The 22,209-nt window shown below is 58.6% G+C and overlaps 1 protein-coding gene across 2 annotated transcripts in view; it reads left to right on the plus strand.

The window, feature by feature from the left end:
• Positions 1-22,209, plus strand: part of SMOC2 (SPARC related modular calcium binding 2) — a 163,067-nt gene that overhangs the window by 7,264 nt on the left and 133,594 nt on the right. The window lies entirely within an intron of this gene.

The following is a 22,209-nucleotide window of genomic DNA, read 5'->3' on the forward strand; positions in this document are numbered from 1 at the left end:
CCAGGGAGACCTCTGTTTTGGATAAACAGGTGCATGGAAAGTTTTAAATATTACAAAGAGAGATGGTGCGAGATTCTGCTGCCTGCCTTAATGCCGCTGACAGTGGAGTAGAATCTGTCGTGGGAGGGTTTTCCTTGGGCCTGGGCGCTTGGGCTGGGCCTGGGTGCACCGGCTGGCAGGCTTGGTTTGAATGCAGGCTGGGAATCATGTCATCTTTAAAACTGCCACCTACTGATGAACCGACAGTTCCCGTCATCTGCTTCCCCTGGGCCGTTAGCGTAGGTATTTAAAGCAGGTCACTTGGTCTGGGAAAGCCAGACGCCCTTGCACCTCCTCCGTGTCTTTCTGACCTGGCCCTTCCTCCCCGGCCCCAGCGATTCTGCCTTGCCGTGTCGGGAGGACTCTGAGGATGAGGGATGTTTGGACGTCATCCGCCAGGAGTCCGCTTGCTCCTGCCTTCCCCCCCTCTCATCTAAGGCCCTGCATGTTCCCCTCCGCTTTCTGAACCAAGCTCCGTTCTGAGCTCTGGTTGGTTCACACCCTCAGGACTGGAGGCAGGACCTCAGACAAGGAGCACACCTCTGTCTGGTGTGTTGGTTGGCCCACTTGCCCAAGTCACTTTGTGAATCTGAGATTCCATTAAGCCAGTTTCTCCCCTTCACTGTTTTTTTTTTTTTTGGAATTTCCAGAAACTGAGTGGTGTTTTATATGCTATTGGTGTTAAAACTAGGCTTGCATCCTGACCCCACTAGCAGGTTGGAGCTCTCCCCTCTGGCTCACGGAAATCTGCTAAGCGCTCCTCACTGTCCTGTAAGCGGAGCTGTAGGGGGACCCGGAGGGGTGGGCTCCCAGGAGGTGAGACCAGGGCCGTCTCCTCAGCTGCTGCACCCAGGCCCCGCACCAGGAAAGAGCCCCAAGGGAGTCCCCTCCCCTCCCGAGAATCAGTGACTTGGGAAGCATCCAACTCTGACTAGGATTCCCAAGGCCGCCCACCTGTGACTTCCTGACAGTAATCGACGCTGTAGCGGAGGGTGCTGGGCCCGCTGTGCGCCCCGGACAGCGTGCTCCTGACCGGCAGCCCGCCCCCGCCCCCAGACCTGTTGTCTCCCACACACGCAGGTGCGATCCTAGCACGGCCTGAGCGCACGCGGCACCCAGGCTGTGAGTCCAGACTCGGCACTCTGTCCGCTTCCCTCTTAAGGCAGAGACAGCCGTTTCCTGGGCTGGCACCAGCCCCACCGAGCCGCCCTGTTCCTTTCGTGGGTGATGCATTTAAGTGTTTGCCGGCGCCCGAGGGTGAGGAACGCGAGAGACGGCTCTGACCTGAACGCACACGTCGGCGCAGTCCCGGCTTTGCAGGACCCACTGGTGATGGGCTCAGGTCTTCCTTCTTCAAAGGCGTATCTTTTGCAGGGAGTTGCCCAAACGAGATCTTTCTTTTCACCCGGAGATAAAACCCAGGTGGGGTCCCGGATCCTTTTCTCCGCTCCGTGGCACCTCAGGCTGTTGACACCCGTTTACATCCGCAGGAAGCGCAGGTGCGGCTCCGGGCCAAGGGCCTCTTGCGGCGTGGACGCGGAGGTGCCCGCGCCGGCCACACGGCGGCGCCCGAGAGCAGCCCGCCCCTCCCGGCGGCCGGCGCTGGAGGACGGAGCCCCCGGGGCCCACGCGGCCCACTGCCCTCTCGGGGAGGCGCCCGCGCTGTCTGCGGGCCGGCTGCCCGCCAGATGGGACTTCCTTTCTGCTGCAAAGTCTGGTCACTTAGTAAACCGGTTCTGTTTAAAGCAGCGGCTTCGCTTTCTTGTTGGCTAAGCTGATACCCCATTTCAGTGCTCTCTGGGAATGGAAGTGCTTACACGCGTCCGCTTGGATCTTAACCGGGAAAAACATCAACTGCAGAAAATCGGTCCTCAGGCTTTCGAGGCCTCTCTTCCAACCGAGCCTTTTCCCCGCAGGCTCTGCAGCCCGGCTTTGTGGGGCGAGGGTCCTGGGAGGTGAGGCCCAGCCCCTGCCCCCCAGCTGAGTTCTTACCGACCGCTACCTCTAGCCAGAAACCATTGACATTTGTTTGCATGAAAGGATCTGAAGGGGGTGTAGAGAGTCCTAAGTGGCCCCCTTGCCGGTCCCCTTTCCCTCCACCCGCGCCTTTCTCTGAGGCTTTGTTCCCTTGTCCTTCTGTGACCAAGGAAGGCCCGTCTCTGGGGCCGGAGGTCCTCTACGAACCTTCGAGGTTGGGAGGCGGGTCCTGCCTGCGGTCTCAGGCCCCTTGGAGGCCGTGACCCCCTCAGAACCTGGCGTCATTTCCAGGCCCAGCCCAGCCTCAGCGTGGCCCCTTGTGGACGGCCATGGGCCCTGGGGGCTTCCTGGGGCTCTGGGGGGACATCGCCCCTCAGCCTGCAGACGGCAGTGCTGCGTGGACACACCCGATGCTGGGTCCTGTCTCTGGGCTCAGTTCTGTGACCCCACGTGTGCAGAGGTCAGGACGTGGGGGCTCCTAAGGCTGTGCCCAGACGCGGACTGAGGCCTGGGGGCGGCCGCCGGCCTCCCTTCCTGGGGCTCTGGCGCTTCAGGCCAGAGCTCCAGGGCGCTTCCTTGGCCTTTGTGTTCTTTCCCCAAACTTGACACAAGAAAGGGTAAAAGAATTTCATTGGTCAGGAAATGGTAGAGTTAGAGGCTAATCTCTCTCTCTCTCCCTCCTGCTCTGAGTGTCTCTCCCTGTCTCTCTCCCTGTCTCTGTGTGTCTCTCCCTGTCTCTCTCTGTCTCTCCCTGTCTCTCTCTGTCTCTCTCTCTGTCTCTCCCTCTCTGTCTCTGTCTCTCCCTGTCTCTCTCTGTCTCTCTCCCTGTCTCTCTCTGTCTCTCTCCCTGTCTCTCCCTATCTCTCCCTGTCTCTCTCTGTCTCTGTCTCTCCCTGTCTCTCTCTGTCTCTCTCCCTGTCTCTGTCTGTCTCTCCCTGTCTCTCCCTGTCTCTCTCTCTGTCTCTCCCTGTCTCTCTGTCTCTCCCTCTCTCTCTGTCTCTCTCCCTGTCTCTCCCTGTCTCTCTCTGTCTCTCTCCCTGTCTCTGTGTGTCTCTCCCTGTCTCTCTCTGTCTCTCCCTGTCTCTCTCTGTCTCTCTCTCTGTCTCTCCCTCTCTGTCTCTGTCTCTCCCTGTCTCTCTCTGTCTCTCTCCCTGTCTCTCTCTGTCTCTCTCCCTGTCTCTCCCTATCTCTCCCTGTCTCTCTCTGTCTCTGTCTCTCCCTGTCTCTCTCTGTCTCTCTCCCTGTCTCTGTCTGTCTCTCCCTGTCTCTCCCTGTCTCTCTCTCTGTCTCTCCCTGTCTCTCTGTCTCTCCCTCTCTCTCTGTCTCTCTCCCTGTCTCTCCCTGTCTCTCTCTGTCTCTCTCCCTGTCTCTGTGTGTCTCTCCCTGTCTCTCTCTGTCTCTCCCTGTCTCTCTCTGTCTCTCTCTCTGTCTCTCCCTCTCTGTCTCTGTCTCTCCCTGTCTCTCCCTGTCTCTCTCTCTGTCTCTCTCCCTGTCTCTCTCTGTCTCTCCCTGTCTCTCCCTATCTCTCCCTGTCTCTCTCTGTCTCTCTCTCTGTCTCTCCCTCTCTGTCTCTGTCTCTCTCTGTCTCTCCCTGTCTCTCTCTGTCTCTCTCCCTGTCTCTGTCTGTCTCTCCCTGTCTCTGTCTGTCTCTCTCTCTCTGTCTCTCTCCCTGTCTCTCTGTCTCTCCCTATCTCTCCCTGTCTCTCTCTATCTCTCCCTGTCTCTCTCTCTCTGTCTCTCCCTGTCTCTCTGTCTCTCCCTCTCTCTCTCTGTCTCTCCCTGTCTCTCTGTCTCTCCCTGTCTCTCTCTGTCTCTCCCTGTCTCTCTCTGTCTCTCTCCCCATCTCTCTGTCTCTCCCTATCTCTCTCTGTCTCTGCTCCTCTCTGTCTCTGTCTCTGAGTTTCTCTGTCTCTCTCTCCTTGTCTCTCTCTCTCTCCCCCTCTATCTCTGTCTGACTCCCTTAGACTTTCTGCAGCCTTGTCCCCTGGCCTGTGGTCACTCCCCGTGGCCCTGGGGCTGCAGCTGGGCGGCCTCCCCTCCGCACCAGGGGCGGAGGACTGGGCTCCAGGAGCTGCAAGGTCTGAGAAAGGACGTGAGCCAACCCAGGACTTGGCTCAAAGCCATATCCTAATCAGACTTTGTTTTACTCCCTTTTTTCGCTGTTCTCCTTTAACACTTTGTGGGGGTCCGGGTCTCACTGAGCGCTCGAGACAGCCCTGTGTGCATCGCAGTCGTGGGAGCCCAGCTCTCGGGGCGGCTGCCCCCGCTGTCTCGGGATTTCCAGGGTTGGGGGGCAGGTGATCAGGTGGGGCGCCCCGGGGTGCCGTGAGGATGAGGAGGGGCGCAGCCTAGCATCCGTCACTTTGCCTTTGGGGCACCTTAGTGCCCGTCCTGGGGGCCGGGGGGCTCCGGTGCAGAAGAGGCGAGCGAAGCGCCACAGCGCACGGTGCGTCTGGCGCGCTCAGAGGCGTGGTGCAGCCAGCTCTCCCCTGGGTGCCGTCACCGGGCAGCCATCATGGGGCCTGTTGCCACAGACGCAGCCGTGCACGGGGGTCGGGACCGGGGAGGGGTCATCCCCACGTCCCTGTTGGAAATGTGGCCCCGAAGGCCAAGCCCGGGGGGTTGGGGGGGCTGTGGACACCCTGTGCAGAGACTCACCTAGGGGACAGGGGGCCTCCTCAGGGCCTGGGAGGGCGAGGGCCCCCTTAGGGCTCCCAGGGGCTTGGAGGGCCCTGAGGGGCTGGGCTGGGCAGCCGGACGGCCTCCCGGGGTCTCAGAGCAGAGGGGCAGCCAGGCTCTGGGGCAGCAGTGGTGCAGGGGTGATGGGGGGCGGGTGGTGCAGGGGTGATGGGGGGCGGGGTGGTGCAGGGGTGATGGGGGGCGGGTGGTGCAGGGGTGATGGGGGGCTGGTGGTGCGGGGGTGATGGGGGGCTGGTGGTGGCGGGGGTGATGGGGGGCGGGTGGTGCGGGGGTGATGGGGGGCGGGTGGTGCGGGGGTGATGGGGGCGGGTGGTGCGGGGTGATGGGGGCTGGTGGTGCGGGGGTGATGGGGGCGGGTGGTGCAGGGGTGATGGGGGGCGGGTGGTGCAGGGGTGATGGGGGGCTGGTGGTGCAGGGGTGATGGGGGGCGGGTGGTGCAGGGGTGATGGGGGGACGGGTGGTGCGGGGGTGATGGGGGGCTGGTGGTGCGGGGGTGATGGGGGGCGGGTGGTGCAGGGGTGATGGGGGGACGGGTGGTGCGGGGGTGATGGGGGGGCTGGTGGTGCGGGTGTGATGGGGGCGGGTGGTGCGGGGGTGATGGGGGGCGGGTGGTGCGGGGGTGATGGGGGGGCTGGTGGTGCGGGGGTGATGGGGGGCGGGTGGTGCGGGGATGATGGGGGGCGGGTGGTGCGGGGGTGATGGGGGGCGGGTGGTGCGGGGGTGATGGGGGGCGGGTGGTGCGGGGGTGATGGGGGCGGGTGGTGCGGGGGTGATGGGGGGCGGGTGGTGCGGGGGTGAGGGGGGGCGGGTGGTGCGGGGGGTGATGGGGGCGGGTGGTGCGGGGGTGATGGGGGGCGGGTGGTGCGGGGTGATGGGGGGCGGGTGGTGCGGGGGGTGATGGGGGGCGGGTGGTGCGGGGGTGATGGGGGGGCTGGTGGTGCGGGGGTGATGGGGGGGGGGCTGGTGGTGCGGGGGTGATGGGGGGCGGGTGGTGCGGGGGTGATGGGGGGCTGGTGGTGCGGGGGTGATGGGGGGCGGGTGGTGCGGGGATGATGGGGGGCGGGTGGTGCGGGGGTGATGGGGGCTGGTGGTGCGGGGGTGATGGGGGGCGGGTGGTGCGGGGGTGATGGGGGGGGGGGGGGGGGGGCGGGTGGTGCGGGGGTGATGGGGGCGGGTGGTGCGGGGGTGATGGGGGCGGGTGGTGCGGGGGTGATGGGGGGCGGGTGGTGCGGGGGTGATGGGGGCGGGTGGTGCGGGGGTGATGGGGGGCGGGTGGTGCGGGGTGATGGGGGCGGGTGGTGCGGGGGTGATGGGGGCGGGTGGTGCGGGGGTGATGGGGGGCGGGTGGTGCGGGTGTGATGGGGGCTGGTGGTGCAGGTGTGATGGGGGGCTGGTGGTGCAGGTGTGATGGGGGCGGGTGGTGCGGGGGTGATGGGGGGGCTGGTGGTGCAGCCGTGATGCTGGGGTCTGGCTGGGAGAGGCAGGGCGCTCACGGCCCAGGGGGCCATTCGATGTCAGGTTACCGCACGTCGTCTCTGTGTTTCTGCCTGTGAGACGTGGGTTCAGGCGAGGAGACGCAGAACTGAGGTGAGGGGAGCCGTGAGGAGATCCGGTGGGGCCAGGCCGACACGTGAGCTGCTGGCAGCCTCCCTGTCCCTGGTGTTTCCTCACGGGGCACGCCATGCGGAGCTCGGGAGGGCGGAGTCCAGCCTGGGTGCCTGTCCGGCTCATGAGCATCGTCTCCTGAGGCCCTCACGTCGGGGTGTCGGGTGAAACAGATGCCTAAACTGCTTGAACAGAAGCATGTGTGACCTTGGGTTAAGCAGATCCCAGGAAACAAAACCTCAGCTGCCACCTGAGCCTCCGCGTGGCCCCCTGCAGCCCATCTTTCAGGGGAGTGGGTCCTGGTGAGCCTGGGGGGTGACAGGTGGTGAACTCGGCCCTCCCGCCGGACTCCCTGAAGGTCAGTCTCACTCTGAATCACAAAGTGACGTGGAGACACAGTTGGCAGAGGCGCAGGAGGCTGGGGGGCAGCCTCGTGTGTGGTGGGGGTCGTCCACCACCACGGACAGGCCGCTGGCTGCTTCCGGGAGCTGGGGGGCCACGGCGGGAGGGCAGTGGGCCTCCTGCCTGGAGCCAAGTGCTCTAGAGGCCTGCGGGGACTCCGCTGGATGGCAGGCGGGCGGAGGGAAGACGCTGCTTTTCCGAGGCCTTTGCCCTCTTGGGCTTGCCTTCTCTTCCCGTCTAAGAGCAGCCTCCCGCTCCTGCTGCGTCTCTAGTTGCTACCGTGACGGCTCCTGGCTCCCTCCCCCCGGGCTTGTTGTCCTCTGATGCACCCTGGACGTCCTGTTGCGGACATGCTCTGACGTGGAATTGAGGGCAACGTGGGGCTCTTGTTTGGAAGAGACGTGGTGGGACCTCGTGATGGTGAAATCCTGTGGGTGTGGCCCCGAGACCAGGATGCGGGGCTCGGTGCAGGATGACACCTCCTTACCGCCCACCCCTGGTCCTCAGGAGATGCGTAGTCACAGCCGGAGGACGGAGCCGGCCTCCCCGGGGGTGGTGGGCTCACTGCCTGGCATCCAGGGGTCTGGGGCCAACACTCTGCCTGTGGTTCCTGGCTTGGCCGCTCTTGGGGGATTGGGTGAGCCGCCGGTTCTCAGCCTCCTTGGCTGCAGGACAGGGGTAACCAGGGCTGCACCCCGTCCTGCTCCTGGGAGGGAAGTGGGTCCTGGGCTGGACGGGCCCTCCAGGAGCGCACCTCCTGCCCGCTCTGCTCCGAGGGCGGGCATGGCCTGCGGTTCCTTCTCCGGCGGCCTCTCCCGAGCCCGCAGTGAGTCCGTGTCCTGTGGTCCTTTGCTTGCTCCTGCCCCTCGTCTCTACAGACCCCACCTCCTGCCCGAGGAAGCCTTTCTAACCCAGGATCAGCCGACAGGCTACCCCGTGTGGAGGAGTGGGAAGCTGGGGGCCTGCAGTTAAGCAAGGCGTGATGATCTCATTTGTGACTGAGAGGCCCTGTCGGTGGGGCTTTGGGGATTTGCGCGATGCAACAGGTGAGCTCAAGGGAGCTTGTGGGGGGCCCCGCTCTGTGGTGGTGGCGTAGGGAGCAGGGTGCGGGGCCTCTTCCTGCGTCCAGGGCCCCGCTCACAGTGACCCCTGTGCTGACTCCTCCCCGGCTTGCTCTCCTTGTGGTGGGCACTTCAGTTCAGTCGCTCAGTCGTGTCCGACTCTTTGCGACCTCATGGACTGCAGCACGCCAGGCCTCCCTGTCCATCACCAACTCCCAGAGCTTGCTCAAACTCATGTCCATTGAGTCGGTGATGCCATCCAGCCATCTCATCCCCTGTCATCCCCTTCTCCTCCTGCCTTCAGTCTTTCCCAGCATCAGGGTCTTTTCAAATGAGTCAGCTCTTCATCAGGTGGCCAGAGTATTGGAGCATCAGCTTCAGCATCAGTCCTTCCAGTGAATATTCAGGACTGATTTTCTTTAGGATGGGCTGGATAAATCTCCTTGCAGTCCAAGGGACTCTCAAGAGTCTTCTCCAGCACCACAGTTCAAAAGCATCAGTTCTTCGGTGCTCAGCTTTCTTTACAGTCCAACTCTCACATCCATACGTGACCACTGGAAAAACCATAGCCTTGACTAGACGGGCCTTTGTTGGCAAAGTAATGTCTCTGCTTTTACCAGACCCCCCAGTGCAGTGGCCACCGTGGCGCCTGCCGGAGCACGGGGGCAGAAACCCCGCGCCCCCTGTAGGAGGTGAGGGAGTGGGTGCGCCGGCCCCACGGTGGGGCCATGTGCCGCTCTTTCTTTTTTTTTTTTTTTTTTTTTTTGAGGACTTCACTGATGGCTCAGACGGTAAGGCGTCTGTCTACAATGCAGGAGACCTGGGTTCGATCCCTGGGTTGGGAAGATCCCCTGGAGAAGGAAATGGCAATCCATCCCAGTACTATTGCCTGGGAAATCCCATGGACAGAGGAGCCTGGTAGGCTACAGTCCATGGGGTCGCAAAGAGTCGGACACGCCTGAGCGACTTCGCCTTCTTTCCTTTTCTTCCGAGGAGCAAGCCTCTTTTAATTTCATGGCTGCAGTCTAAGTGTGGTAGACACTTGGTTGATCCCATTTTGCAGATGAGGAACTTGGGACAGAGGTGATTAAGTGAAGTGCCCAGAGTCATCTGGCAGGCCTCCTGGGTGGGTAGGCCCAGGGTCTCCCAGCTGACCCCCTGGGCCGGGTAAGCCTTGACATGCGGGAACAGGCGGCAGGATGCTCTGAGCTCAGGTCCTCTGAATGAGGCTCTCAGGCAAAGACTTGACCCTGGCTGGACCCTGAGTGCTTGTGGACTCACCCAGGGATGTCACCAAGGCCGCGGGGCCCTTGGACCAGAGGTCTGGGTTGCGGGCAGGAAACTTGCTGCGGTGTCTACAGGGCACGTTCCCCAGGGGATCCTTAGGAGACCAGTTCTGGGAATAGTCGTGTCGGACGGCCGCAGGGAGGGCGGTGGGTGCCGTGCACCTGTGGCTGGGCCCCGGCAGGTGTTCGCTGTTCGGGGAGAGCCTGAGGTGCCCTGGCAGGCGCGGCCCTGACTGCGGGGTCTGCCCTGATTCTCCCTGTTTCCTGGTCTCTGAGTCACACGTTGCTTTCAAGTAGCAGGTGTTTGGTTTGTATTTTGATTGATCCCTGCTTCCCTCACTGAGATTTTGAACTTAAGAGACTCTTAATTAAGTGTAAATAAGATAAAATTTACCCCGATTGACTGATAGTGCAGGAGGTTTTCTCAGGTGCCTCGTATCACTTGCCCCAGGCTTGCAAGGCCACATGCTTACACGCGAGGGGAGGCGTGCGATGGAAGACTGCAGGGTTCCTCAGGTGACGCCTGCCCTCAAGCTCCAGCCCCTCACGCGGTCGCCCAGGAGCAAGTGACGGCATCTCGGTTGTCGGAGGCGGGGGTGGGGTCTAAAGGAGCTTTTAGGGATTTGATTGCCAGCTTCCTCACTTTATAAGGAGGAATCAGAGCCCTTCACAGTCACACCTGCACACAGCCAGTAGGCAGACCAGGTGTCTGGACTCAGCTTCACCCCATTTTTGCCACCCTCCCCTGCTAGCTGAAATTTAATGCTGGATTTTAACAGAAAGAATTTCAGGGCTTCAGTCTTCCTGGCGTCTTGCATCACACTATAGAGGGCTGATTTTGGTGGAAACGTGTTAAGAGACCTTGACACTGCCTGTGCCCGGGCTGAGCTCTGTCGTGTCCAACTCTGGGCGACCCCAGGGACCGTAACCCTCCAGGCTCCTCTGTCCGTGGGATTTCCCAGGCAAGAACACTGGAGCGGGTTGCCATTTCCTTCTCTAGGGGCTCTTCCCGACCCAGGGATCGAACCTGCGTCTGCTGCATTGGCAGGCAGAGCCTTTACGCTGATCCACCTGGGAAGCCCCCAGACGATGACACTGCGGTTCAAAGACGCAAAATAGTGTGATTGTCGAGGCGGCTCCTCTTCGGCTCACGGCACATCGGTCACATGACTTAGTAACGACTGCGTCCTGATGTGAAGAGGGCCCAAAGGAGCCGCCCAGACCCTGGTTCCGAGTCAACGAGCGCTGTGTGTCCCCAGGACGCCTTACACAGGCTGTGGCTGAGAGGATAAGGAGCCCCACCTCAGCCCCGACGGTGCTGGGCCCTGTGGATTTCACCTCAGCCCCGACGGTGCTGGGCCCGCTGAGGATTTCACCTCAGCCCCGACGGTGCTGGGCCCGCTGTGGATTTCACCTCAGCCCCGACGGTGCTGGGCCCGCTGTGGATTTCACCTCAGCCCCGACGGTGCTGGGCCCGCTGTGGATTTCACCTCAGCCCCGACGGTGCTGGGCCCGCTGTGGATTTCACCTCAGCCCCGACGGTGCTGGGCCCGCTGTGGATTTCACCTCAGCCCCGACGGTGCTGGGCCCTGTGGATTTCAAAGAGCCTTTTGTAAGGCCCTGGGCACTTTTTGTTCAGTTGCTAAGTCGTGTCCAGCTCTTTGCAGCCCCATGGATTGCAGCACGCCAGGCTCCCCTGCCCTTCACCACCTTCCGGAGCTTGCTCAAATTCTCGTCCATCGAGTCGGTGATGCCACCCAACCATCTCATCCTCTGTCATCCCCTTCTCCTCCTGCCCTCAATCTTTCCCAGCATCAGCATCTTTTCCATTGAGTTGGCTTTTCACTTCAGGTGGCCGAAGTATTGGAGTTTCAGCATCAGTCCTTCCAGTGAATACACAGAGTTGATTTCCTTTAGGATTGACTGGCTTGACCTCCCTGCTGTCCAGGGGGCTCTCAGGAATCTTCTCCAGCCCCACAGCTCAAAAGCATCAGTGTTTAGAGAGGACCTAAGGACGAGGCGTGCAGGCGACTTCCAGGTGTCTCCCCTTCGCCGGAAGCAAGCCGAGGTTTCATCTGGTGGCTTTTCGTTTGGCCCTTGTCTCAAGTCTCTGATGCTTTCTTCTAGGTTTGGTGAGAACTGAGGCTGAGGGTCAGGGCAGCTGAGAGCGCGTTGGGTGGGTCTCAAGTCTCTGATGCTTCCTTCTGAGGTTTGGTGAGAACTGAGGCTGAGGGTCAGGGCAGCTGAGAGCGCGTTGGGTGGGTCTCAAGTCTCTGATGCTTCCTTCTGAGGTTTGGTGAGAACTGAGGCTGAGGGTCAGGGCAGCTGAGAGCGCGTTGGGTGGGTCTCAAGTCTCTGATGCTTCCTTCTGAGGTTTGGTGAGAACTGAGGCTGAGGGTCAGGGCAGCTGAGAGCGCGTTGGGTGGGTCTCAAGTCTCTGATGCTTCCTTCTGAGGTTTGGTGAGAACTGAGGCTGAGGGTCAGGGCAGCTGAGAGCGCGTTGGGTGGTAACGAGTCTTGGCTGCGGCAGAGCCTTCACTGCGGCAGTGTCTGCGTCTGAGATGCGGTAGGACTGTCTTGGAGCCCTACAGTTGTCGTCATTCCACTGGGTGAATCAGCAAACAGACGTGCCCAGTGGGCAGTGAGACCGAGCTGCTGGAAACACGGCCCCCAGGCCAAAGGCACCGACTGTCCGGGTGTTCACGGGGTGCCCAGGCCATCCTGGGGTTTTTCGGGCACTGCGGCTTGAAGCCGTGATGTTCTGGACCCAGAGCTCGGTGGGCACTGAGGGGATGTGTTTGTTCCTTGGGAACGTGGTCCCACTGACCGCCGCCCGCCCCCTCCTTCTCTCCCCTTTGCACGGCTTCCCTTCCAGTCGATCCTTCTGGCAGGTCTTGTCCAGTGGACCACGAGGCCTGAGCCGTGCCCTGCCCCACCCACTCGCCCTCCGATTGGCCCTTAGCTGTGGGCACTTCCCTGTTGCCTCGGTGGCTCGGGTCCTCAGTCTGTCACGGCACCTGCTTCTTGGGCACCCCGGGGACCCGGTGTCTGCAGTGTCCCGGAGCTCCTGCCAGCCGACCGGCAGCAGCTTGTCTGCAGGGGAGCCTGGCTTTAGGGCGCGTCCTGGAGGCACTGGTGCCTGTAGACTGACCGGTCCTTTCCCTGTAGGGTGTGGCCTCCTCTGCTTCAGGCCCTGCCCAGGTGGCCTCGGTCTGAGGTTCTGGGCCTCCCCAAGCTGTCTGCTCGGGGGTGGCCCTGCCCTCCTCCCAGCGGGTCCCTTGTGGCCCAGGCCCCACCTGCCCCATCCAGTTAGCGTGCTCCGCTGCCGACCCCCAGGGGGCTCTGGTGACCGACTCCAGCGCCCCCCAGGGATGGGAGGGCGGAGGAGTGGATGGCGGGCTCACAGGACATGGGAGGAAAAGGCAGAGGGGGCCAGCATGGACATGGCCTGAGCTCAGGGGCTCCCTGGGTGTCTTGTCCACACAGCCTGTGTGGCCACTTAGCCCTGTGGGGGACCAGGAGTGGGAAGAACCCTTGGAAAGGCCAGGTGGGTGGCGGGCAAGCGGAAGAGACATATTCCTGACGTGTGTACTGCGTGCTTAGTCATGTCCGACTCTTGGCCGCCCCGTGGACTGCAGCCCGCCAGGCTCCTCTGTCCATGGGTTTCCCAGGCAAGAACACTGGAGTGGGCTGCCACTTCCTTCTCCAATGCATGAAAGTGAAAAGTGAAAGTGACGTCGCTCAGTCGTGTCCGACTCTTGGCCGCCCCGTGGACTGCAGCCCGCCAGGCTCCTCTGTCCATGGGTTTCCCAGGCAAGAGCACTGGGGTGGCTGCCACTTCCTTCTCCAATTCTGCAGTGGCCATGTTCAAGCAACTTTGTGGTGAGTTACTTGCAAGTCACAGGTTCCCTGTGTATGGTTCCTGTAATACTGAAGTCCCACCGGGTATAGAGTTTCCCCTGTTTATCTGAGGGTGCTCTTTAAGTCCTGTTCCTGCAGGAAAGTGGACATGAGCTCCCGGGGACTCTTTCTCCGAGGGCTTGTGTCATCGGGGACTTACCCACCCCCTCCTAGCCCTCCTAAGTCTTAGGTTCTCTGCCCTTAAAATACTCCACTGACCCAAACCCGGGAAACGGAAAGTACCGAGATGCAGAGGCGATGGTTTGCATGACATCAAGTGACGTGCCCCCTCCCCCGCTGTGTTCACCCTAAGGCGGCTTTCATCTCACTGCTGCTGCTGCTGCTGAGCCGCTTCAGGCGTGTCCAACTCCTTGCGACCCCCATGGACTGCAGCCCACCAGGCTCCCCTGTCCTTGGGATTCTCCAGGCAAGAACACTGGAGTGGGTTGCCATTTCCTTCTCCAATGCATGAAAGTGAAAAGTGAAAGTGACGTCGCTCAGTCGTGTCCGACTCTTCCAACCCCATGGACTGCAGCCCACCAGGCTCCTCCGTCCACGGGATTTTCCAGCCAAGAGCACTGGAGTGGGCTGCCATCGCCTTCTCCACTCATGCCACTAAGTAGAGACATTAGCTGTGTAGACCTCAAAGCCAGGGATGCGGCAGTCTCAGCAGAGTGACGCAGGCTCAGCGCTCGAGGGGCTCTGCCGGCCTTTCTGCTTTCCCCACACAGGAGGACTGGTCCCCGACGGTCCTGAGAGCAAAGCCGTGGCTCCGAGGGCTTCGAGAGGTTGCTGGAGTCTTCCTCACGTGATGCATGCGGACGGTTGAAGGCATTTGGTGTGAGACTGCAGGAATGTGAGGGCCTAGGGAAGGAAGGCGGCCCCAGAGGGAGGTAAACTTGATGAAACGAAGTGAGGTGTCTGGATAGGGACGAAGGAGATTCAGGTCCTTCTGGATGATATCCTGTGCTCAGGGCAAGCACCAACCGGGAAAGTCATATCTCCTGGCACTTCTCAGGTGACCTCAGGGCTCGGGATCCTGGAGGGGGTGGTGCGAGGGCGGGAGATTCCCGCAGCAGAGCTGGGGTTGGGTTCTGTGGGGCATCAGCTTGTCCCTGGGATTTCACACCTGTTTCCACTTTGAGAACAGCGCCGGGGGCTGGCCCTGCGGTCATTCTTTCCTCCAAGATTAACTGTCCTGCTGTAAGTGCAAAACACGCCGAGGGCGAGCCCACCTGTGGGGCGTCCAGGCCATCTGGGTGTATGACTGTCACTGTGGAGCCACAGACAGCTTCTCCAGAAGGAAGACGGCACTTGGGGACGTGACTGGCTCAGATGTAGTCCGCTTTGGGAATGACCATTCCATTCCACTGTTGCTAAGTCATGTTCGACTTTTTGCGACTCCGTGGACTGCAGCACGCCAGGCCTCCCTGTCCATCACCATCTCCAGGAGTTTGTTCAAACTCATGTCCATCAAGTCAGTGATGCCATCCAAGCATCTCATCCTCTGCCGTCCCCTTCTCCTCCTGCCCTCGGTCTTTCCCAGCATCAGGGTCTTTTCCAATGAGTCAGTTCTTCACATCAGGTGGCCAAAGTATTGGAGTTTCAGCTTCAGCATCAGTCTTTCCAGTGAACACCCAGGACTGATCTCCTTTAGGGTGGACTGGCTGGATCTCCTTGCCGTCCTAGGGACTCTCGAGGCTCTTCTCCAACACCCAGTTCTACAGTATCAATTCTTTCACGTTCAGCCTTCTTTATGGTCCAACTCTCACATCCATGCATGACTACTGGAAAATCATAGCTTTGACTATACAGACCTTTGTTGGTAAAGCGATGTCTCTGCTTTTTAGCATGCTGTCTGGGTTTGTCATAGCTTTCCTTCCAAGGAGCAACCCTCTCCATCTAAGGCTCAGAAGCCCAAGCGTCATGCCACTAGAAGACGCCCCCATAAGCCACAGGTGGGCCACCTGAAGGTACCCTGTGCCGCAGACGGTTGAACTTCTAAGTCATCATATGTGGCAGGTTTCCAAACATCCCCCAGGACTATCCGAGCTAACCTTATTCTGCCGTTGAGGTATCTCCTGTCCAAGGTATTTCTTGGACAACTTTGTGTTAAAGAAAATCATACGGGTAAAGAATAAAGAAGATAAAAGTACCAGAGAGAAAAGTTCCAAATAAGCCCTGAGAAGCCCGAGGTCCCCTTAGGAGCCCAAGACGGAGGCCGCCTTCCTGCGGTCATGTCCTCAGGGCCTGGCGGGCGCGTGGCTGGAGCGGGTCGCCGTGGCTGGTGGGGGCGAGTTGAAGGGTCGCATCCTGAGGAGGGTGAAGGCTCCACAGGTCACGGGAAAGCCTGCCCCTGAGAGTGGCCTCCTTGTTTCTGGGAGACCCGTCAGCACTGGTCAGCCCCGTCGCAGGAAGGGAAATGACCCCCATCTCGGGAAGGGAAGCGGCCGTTTCCAGTCTCCCACCGCCTTGTTTAATCTGCGGAAAAGCGAGCTTTCTGCTGAAGCTTCCCCGCACTCTCCCCCTGGGTTTGCGTGCTCTTTACAGGAAAAGCAGGCAGCAGCCAGCGGCTCTCAATTTCTGGGCTCCAGACAGAAGGCTGTTGCTCTTAACCTCGGGCTCTTTTGAGTGCCTGCAGATCGGGGCTCCCGGTGGAGGGATGTGCCCCGTTGTCCAAATTCAGAGGCTGCCGGCCGTCAGCTTGGAAAGGGTTTGTGGTCACCGCAGCCTCAGGCAGAAGGTTGCTAGGCTGCTGGTGACTGGTGATCTGGTGGCTGTGTGAGCTTTAAAACCTGCCTCTTGTCTCACCTCGAGGTTCTGTGTTCAGGTGGCGCATTTTGTGAAACCCGACATGAAATGCGATGAATTTGGGGAGCCCAGGAGAGCGGGTGCCACCTGAAGCCCACAGCCTGGGGCAGATTTTGGGCCTGTGGTGTCGGCTGGGGAAGGGCTTACGGGACCTCTGGGAGACACAGCAGGGAAGTGTGGACAGGACGGTCAGGTCACCACCTGCTGGACCGGGGACCACGAGACCGCTTTTCTCAGCTGGAGTCGGGGACCCAGCGTCTTGAGGAGAAAGCATGTGTTTCGAGTCCCGTGCTCATGTTCGGAGTGTGCTGTGGGCCTTTGTCCCGAGGATGGACTCTTCACACCCGGATGCAGGCGCGCCTGCGCTGCTCATTCCCTGTGGGCAAGGCTCCCGCAACCCCAGCGGCTGCAGCGTCAGCCCAGAGCCAAAGCCGGCAAACTGAACGGAACTTCCCGCTGGCCCACCTGAGTCCTGTCACAGGTGAGCTCAGCTCAGCGCCGCTGCCAACAGCTGCTTCACTGTCAGAGGCTCTGCTGAGAGGATTCCAACCTCTCCTGTGGACCAGGGACGCTTTCCCTTTGGGTCTGCTGAACATGGGATTGTTCTCTCTTAGGCTTTTCTTAAAAGCAGCATAACCCCTGCTTTGTGAGAGGATTTGCTGTTTACGTAATGAAACTACAAGCGACACGCTGTGAATTCCTCTGCTTCTGAGAAAGCACCACTAATCATGTCTTGTGGGTGAGGGATGTATCTCATTAATAGTTATCCCTGAAAACCATGCAGGAAGCTGGTAGCTTTGCAGCTGTTGTCTTTCCTTGGCTTAACCAAGAGGCTTCTTGAGTCAGTACATCGGCACTGAAGGAAAGAGCCGGAGGCAAACTGCCTGGTGTACCTTACCCGTGTTTGTCTCCAGGTGGATAAGTGAGAACCTCCAGGGCATTCTCGCCCCAGACTCTGCAGGGCCTGCAGCGGCTCTGGGAGCCCAGGTCCTACAGGGAGGGAGCACCAGGCAGGTAAGGAAGTTTTCTGACTGCACGGATGTGCGAGCTGGACCACAGAGAAAGCTGAGTGCCAAAGAGCTGATGCTTTCAAACTGCGGTCCTAGAGCAGACTCTTAAGAGTCCCTTGGACTGCAAGGAGATCAGACCAGTCCATCCTAAAGGAAATCAGTCCTGAATATTCATCGGAAGGACTGATACTGAAGCTGAATACCTTGGCCACCTGATGTGAGGAGCTGACCCATTAGAAAAGACTCTGATGCTGGGAAAGATTGAAGGCAGGAGGAGAGGGGGGTAACAGAGGATGAGATGGTTGGATGGCATCATCGACTCAATGAACTCGAGTTTGGGAAAACTCTGGAAAATGGTGAAGGACAGGGAAGCCTGGTGTGCTGCAGTCCCTGGGGTGGCAAAGAGCCGGACAGGACTGAATGGGCAGAAACAAGAACTGCGAGACTGACTCCGGCCTCACCGGCTGACTGCTTCCAAAGCGCGCGTTCGTATTTTAACAAGTTGAGTGGTTTTATTGATAAGTTCACTTTCCCATGTCTCAGAAGGAAGCTGCAGTCCTGGACAACGGTAACGATCACGGGAGCTTTTTGCTCTAGCAGCATGTGGGTCTGGCCAGCCTTCCCTGGCGGGCTCCTGCACCAGGACCAGTGTGGGACAGGGCAGCCCCTGCCCCGGGCCATCCTCTCCTTCGCCGTGGGCCGGCTCTCCTCCGTCCGCCTGGTAGAGGGATCTTCATCCTAGAACAAGAGCTGTGTTTTCCAGGGTTTGTCTCACTGCCTTATTCTCCCGGAAATCCCTGAGCAGAGCATTCCCCAGGAGGCGAGTCTGGCAAAACTGACAGCAGGCGGGTTTGGTGAGGGGTAATTGAGCGTGTTTTGTAAACAGATCCCAGGTCACGAGTTTATATAAACATGAAGGTCTGGTTGGGTGGGTGTAGAGGCGCGGCAGGATTCGAAAGGTCAGGGTTTGAATACAGAAGCAATTTTCTAAATCTTTCTGTTTGTAAACGGTGTCCTGAAATCAATAAACTAGCAATTCGGAGCACTGTGCAAATTCTGGCAGCACCAGCAGCCAAATCACACGCCTTTGTGGTAAAAATTGGCAGAGCTTTCGGTCCCTGCCAGCTTCGCTGTCAGTGAGATGACCTTTCAGAGACAAAGCGCCTCGACCACATGTGGGTGTCGTCAGGATCCCGATTTGAGTCTCATTAGGAAGGAAGGCTTTCTCATCTCTTCAAGAACACTGAATGGAAATTTCCAGTTCATTCAATGAAATTGTGCTTATGTCTTTTCTCCTTGTCTTTGGGCTGGAGGACTAAATTAGAAACAATAATTTTCTCTGAGCTTGATCTGCTCATAGAAAATACATATGCAGTTTGAAATATATTCATTTTCTCAAAATTGGCCTTTCTTAGTGACTGTGTGATTTGGTGCAGTTTCTCATGGTGTGAGTCGAGGCGAAGGTCCATCAGAACCACCCACTGTGTCCGATAAAAAATGTGGATTCTCATCCCCTCCCGGTCCCTGGAGTCAAGACCTGCAGGGTGGAGACAGGCTGTTTCGAAAACAGAATCTCAGATGATCCTTAAGGAAACCAAGGGCTGAGAATCACCGACTCCGTTAATAGGAAATCTAGAAACAAGGCTCCCGCCCGTCCCCGTGTGTGGCATCTTTTCTTTTTCATGAAAAAGAGACCCGCCAGCTACCTGTTTTGCCCTATCTGTGTAGCTTGTTGTTTAAAAAAAAAAAAATCCAACTTTTAGCCTTGGCCACCTGTGATATGACTTTGTTTCATGTTGAGCAGGGAATGCCAAATCTTGAAAGCTATCTCTGCTCCAGATAGAGTGTTTCTCTGACCTTTTATTTTTGAGTGAAGCCTTAACTGATGTATCTCTGGCCCAGATGCCAGGACCCTGCATCTTAGTGAGACATCTCTGTGGCCATTTGAGGTACTTCTGGGATAATTTTTGCTAAAACATCAAAAAAGAAAAAATACCAAATGTGAGATGCTGAGAGTCCATCCCATAACACACTCTGCGGAGTCTACTTTATTTTATAACGATACTGTGATTTCCACCTTCACAAGTACAACCCCATGGACACAGTACTGCTGTGGTCTCCACCTCTACGAGTAAGCTTAGGAGCTTTAAAGGTCCGTGACTCACACCGTGGAATTCTGGGTGAGGGCTATTGAGGGCAGGCGTGCCTCCTGTTGACCTGTGTGGAAGATTCTGCCTCCCTGCGATGTTGCCTCAGGGCATCTTGAATTGCTAGTAACCACATGAGCCTCTTGCCAAATTAGATCTCAAACAGCAGGCCTCGAGAGGCTGTGGACTGCGGGCCTCCTTCCCTCCGAGGCTTGCGTGGGGCCCGCTTGCAGAAGGAGGTCCGTGTCTTAGAACAAAGCCGTTGCCTGCCTTTCCCTCTTCACTGTGGCTGCAGGGGCCGTGGGGACGCCCTCCTGGCTCACTCAGGAGTCCAGACTGGCCCGTGTCTGGTGCTGGGAAGCTGTCCCTTCACCTCTGCTCTGCCCTGAGGGTCTCCTCTGTGCTGCAAGCGTTGCGGGTGGGTAGAGACTCGCACACCCAGACAAGCTTCAGCTCCCCACCAGCTGTTGCCCAGGGTGGCAGGACGCCCCGTCTTCTGGAGTGTGGGGTTGTCTCGACCTCTCAGCCTGACGACAGTTGGGAGCCACCACATTCTGGTGGTGGGGCCGCTGAGGGGGCGATGGAGCGGCCAACAGGCTAGGGCCTGAGCTCTCACCTGCAGGGTGAGGGGTCAGGTTCAGAGGCAGGGATCCTCTGTTGCCGAGGGATGTGGCTCCCGTGGCCGGGCAGGCCCCCGTCCTGCATCCTGGCCCTTCGTGGGGCCGTGGTCCCATCAGGGAGTCTGGGAGCTCAGTGCTACCCCCTTGTCTCCTCCACCAGGTGAGAGGCCAGCCCAGGCCCCTCGTGCCTCTCTCGAGGAGGGCACAATGCCGATGCCCCTTCTGTGTGCAGCGGCCCCTGGGGTCAGGCGGCCAGACTTTGTGAGCTTTGGAAGTGGGCGGAGCCGTGAGGAAGGGACCGCTCGGGGCCGGGACCTGATGCTCGGGGGCGGTAGAGCTGTCCTGGAACAGGGGGTAGTCACCAGCGAGTGTGTGTGTGTGTGTGTGTGTGGGCCCATCTTTGTATTTGAATGGCACGACACACACACACACACACTCACACTCACACTCACACACTCACACTCACACTCACACACTCACACTCACACACTCACACTCACACTCACACACTCACACTCACACTCACACTCACACTCACACAGAGCACCTGGGCCAGGAGGAGGTGGAGACACGCCTGGGAGACGCCGCAGTTTGGGTCCAGGCAGAAGAGTGGGCATCGTGATAAAGCGAGGTGCACGCGGGATCTGCTTCCTGGTGCAGACGAGAGAGCCGCTCACCCTACACTGTAGTCTATTAGGCGTGCATCGCTCACCTCAAAAAAGGCAATGTGTGTGCTGTAGTTAAAATGCTTTATTGCCCCGAAGATAGGAACCGTCATCTAAGCCTTCAGTGGGTCTCAGTAGCAACATCAAAGATCATGTATTTCAGAAACCCCAACAAATATCATCAAAAGAAAGCTGAACACCAAAGAATCCATGCTTTTGAACTGTGGTGTTGGAGAAGACTCTTGAGAGTCCCTTGGACTGCAAGGAGATCCAGCCAGTCCATCCTAAAGGAGATCAGTCCTGAATATTCATTGGAAGGACTGATGCTGAAGCTGAAGCTCCAGTACTTTAGCTACCTGGTGCAAAGAACTGACTCATTGGAAAAGACCTTGATGCTGGGAAAGACTGAGGGCAGGAGGAGAAGGGGACGACAGAGGACGAGATGGTTGCATGGCATCACTGACTTGATGGACATGAGTTTGGGCAGGCTGTGGGTGTTGGTGATGGACAGGGAAGCCTGGCATGCTGCAGTCCATGGGGTCACAAAGAGTCAGACATGACTGAGCGACTGAACTGAACTAAACAAGTATCATAATAATGAAAGAATGTGAAAAATGGGGAGAACTGCCAAATTGTGATGCAGACACACAGGGTGAGAGAAGCTTGTGGGATGGATGGCACCGATAGGCATGCCCCAGGCAGGGTTGCCCCAAACCCTCAATTTATAAAGATCAAAGTGTCCCCAGGGCACAGTAAAAGGACATCTGCCTGTTCTGACCGGAGCAGGGGGAAAGGCATGGGGGAGAGCAGGCAGGCTGGGAGGGCTGGGCTGAAGGTGTCAGGGTCCTTCCAGAGACTCAGAGGTCCTCCTGAAGAGGCTGGTGCCCGTGGCCAGGTGGACAGGAGGAGGGCAGGCTGGGGACAGGGTGGCCTTGGGGTGTCTAGGGACGTGAGGACCGGTGTCTGCTGAGTGACTGTGGACACGGGGCCTTCCCGAGGCTCGCGGCCTTAAGCCTCCCAGCAGCGCCCTGTGGAAGGGACTGCGGTTTAGTGTTGTGGACGCAGGGACGGGCGTGAAGCCCGGGCTTTAGGCAATTCTGCGCTAAGCTCTGTCCTAGTTTGTTTCCAGCTGTCCTAAACTGTGCAGAGGGCGGCTGGGAATAAGGAGCGTCTCGGCCGCGTTTCAGATTTGGGGGCGTCCAAGCAGACGCGGGGGTGGTGGTCGTGATGGAAATTTGTTTTCGACCCACAGTTTCCCTTACATGTGGTCACTCATTCGATGACCAAGCGATGTCCAAACTGGCCCGAAAGGGCCAGAGCACATGTTTCTGCTTTGTTAGATGTTTGGGGTATTTACTTTGTGCCATGGCTTTTTATAGGGCTTCCCTGGTGGTTCAGATGGTAAAACGTCTGCCTACGACGCGGGAGACCTGGCTTTGATCCCTGGGTTGGGAAGATCCTCTGGAGAAGGAAATGGCAACCCACTCCAGTACGCTTGCCTGGAAATTCCCATGGACGGAGGAGCCTGGTAGGCTACAGTCCATGGGGTTGCAAAGAGTCGGACACGACTGAGTGACTTAACTTCACTATTGCTTTTCATGGGCTTTCTCTGGTGGCTCAGACAGTAAGGAATCTGCCTGCAATGCAGGAGACGTGGGTTCAATCCCTAGGTCAGGAAGATCCCCTGGAGAAGGGCATGGCAACCCACTCCAGTATTCTTGCCTGGAGAATCCCGTGGACAGAGGAGCCTGGCGGGCTGTAGTCCATAGGGTTGTAAAGAGTCGGACACGACTAATGCTTGTGTATAGCTTTTAATAATTCATGCTTTTGTCTTTCTTTACTGTTGATACATATCCGTCTGGGTAATGGGCATATGGTTATACATTTTCAGTAGGTTTTAAGTGTTATATAAATTTAAACTCTATACAGCATGACTTTTTGAAAAGCTAGCTGAGGTCCACTGTTCAGTTCAGTTCAGTTCAGTTC

Source organism: Capra hircus, chromosome 9 (genome assembly GCF_001704415.2).
Source record: "Capra hircus breed San Clemente chromosome 9, ASM170441v1, whole genome shotgun sequence".
NCBI classification, from domain to species: domain Eukaryota; kingdom Metazoa; phylum Chordata; class Mammalia; order Artiodactyla; family Bovidae; genus Capra; species Capra hircus.